This window comes from Pinus tabuliformis, chromosome 3_1, assembly GCF_031772625.1.
Source record: "Pinus tabuliformis cultivar Carrire ecotype Pingquan chromosome 3_1, CPIR1, whole genome shotgun sequence".
Classification (NCBI taxonomy): Eukaryota; Viridiplantae; Streptophyta; class Pinopsida; order Pinales; family Pinaceae; genus Pinus; species Pinus tabuliformis.
In genome coordinates this window covers 742,845,161-742,847,200 of record NC_142301.1, presented here as the reverse complement: position 1 = coordinate 742,847,200, position 2,040 = coordinate 742,845,161, and the positions used below count along the sequence as shown (strand labels likewise).

The 2,040-nt window shown below is 36.6% G+C and overlaps 1 long non-coding RNA gene across 1 annotated transcript; it reads left to right on the top strand.

The window, feature by feature from the left end:
• Nucleotides 1–463: 463 nt before the first annotated feature.
• LOC149189491 (uncharacterized) lies at nucleotides 464–1,555 on the top strand. Its single transcript, XR_016256402.1, has 3 exons — nucleotides 464–548; nucleotides 728–1,337; nucleotides 1,517–1,555. It is a non-coding gene; the product is annotated as an uncharacterized LOC149189491 (long non-coding RNA).
• Nucleotides 1,556–2,040: the final 485 nt, after the last annotated feature.

Here is a 2,040-nt window from a genome sequence, read left to right as displayed (position 1 = left end):
GGGCTTTTACAAGGTATCACCGGAGGGTTAATATGCTGATAACGCCTGCACTCTATGAAGCACATAATGTTTTTAAGGGATCAAAGGTTTTCAACTTATGGACCTTACTACATGCTTAACCATTTACTATTAGTCAAGCAGTACGATACTTTTCAAAGATCTTTGTTTGTTGAATATAATAAATTAACCCAAATATGAGTTGCCTAGAACAAGACTTATTTAGACTTTAAACAGGAAGTCTTTGCATTTGTTCTCAAATCTTTCTCATTCTAGTATACTGCAGCATATAAATAATGACATAAGACATTCCGGAAATCAAGATTGGCATGTAGTAGGGTAAGGACATATTGGTCAAAGACCAAAGCAGATCCATTGATTAATCAAGGTGAATATCCGTGGCCGCTTTATCCTCTGCAGGAGTCAAATTCGTTGATCAAGATTCTTAAAACTATAAACTAACTGGATTTCTGTGGATTAATGACAATACAGCTTGCTATGAGGAAAACATAAGTCAATATCAACCCGGTGCATTTTGGTTGAATGTACAGGTATATATTTCTAATGCCCACATCTAATGTTCCATTTCGCAGTTGTGGACTTTTAGTGATTCTTTTTCTAGAAAGTACCAAGATTCTTTTGTGGGTGTAGTTTTGAATGATTTCTCTTATGCTCTGTTTTGTTTCTTTTCATCATCTTTGATACTTAAATTTTTCTTGATATGTGGCAGTACTCCATGTTTTATGAAAAACATAACTTAAGCATGTCATCATCTGTGATATCTCTATCAAAATCAATGACTTTGAACTACATTTCTTCCACCGAGGTTGGGTTTTTGCAAGCCATTGCACCACAATTTAGAAAAACCAAGACAAAGCTAATACTGATGCTTCTGGGCAAAGAAGATGTGGACCCATCAACGAATGCAACATATGGTTCCCTCGTTTTGTGAAGACATTTGCTGCTGGAATCAATTATAGCTATGATCCAATAAGGGAATATCTTCAGTTCGTGGACAACAAGAATTTCACAGTTGATGGCATCCTAACCGATTTCTCTGTAACAGCGTCAGAGGCTATAGGTATGGCTTTCTTGCTACTTAACCTCCATCAATTTGTACAATCCCCTACCCATGTAGGGCTATAATTCTTCTTATGTCTTTCAAGGCCAGAATGTTTTTATAATAATAAGTATGTATCTCTTTCTGAATATATTTCTTTGTTGATCAAGATTCTTAAAACTATAAACTAACTGGATTTCTGTGGATTAATGACAATACAACTTGCTATGAGGAAAACATAAGTCAATATCAACCCGGTGCATTTTGGTTGAATGTACAGGTATATATTTCTAATGCCCACATCTAATGTTCCATTTCGCAGTTGTGGACTTTTAGTGATTCTTTTTCTAGAAAGTACCAAGATTCTTTTGTGGGTGTAGTTTTGAATGATTTCTCTTATGCTCTGTTTTGTTTCTTTTCATCATCTTTGATACTTAAATTTTTCTTGATATGTGGCAGTACTCCATGTTTTATGAAAAACATAACTTAAGCATGTCATCATCTGTGATATCTCTATCAAAATCAATGACTTTGAACTACATTTCTTCCACCGAGGTTGGGTTTTTGCAAGCCATTGCACCACAATTTAGAAAAACCAAGACCCCTCGCAGCTGCCCTACTGTCTTCTATAACAACAGCATATTTAATCTACCGCAACAGGCTCAAAGGGGCTATCTTCAAGAAATTTGGCTGGTTAAGATGCTCTTCTTGTGGGCACACTGGCCACAGCCACCTAATTTCGCATTTACTACTACCGCCACATCCATCATTCCATATGCCATTTGCTCCCCATGTTAGATCGATCACCTAATTGCACCGATTGCTCACTTAACGTAAGGTTTTCGTTTTATGCCCATCATTAAATACTGGCCTACTCCAATCTGATCTTCAAGATTTCTGCACCTAGATATTGACATAGATATCCTGTCTAGCCAATTGTTTATTAGAATAGCTTGGACCCAATCTACCACCAAGATTGCCCG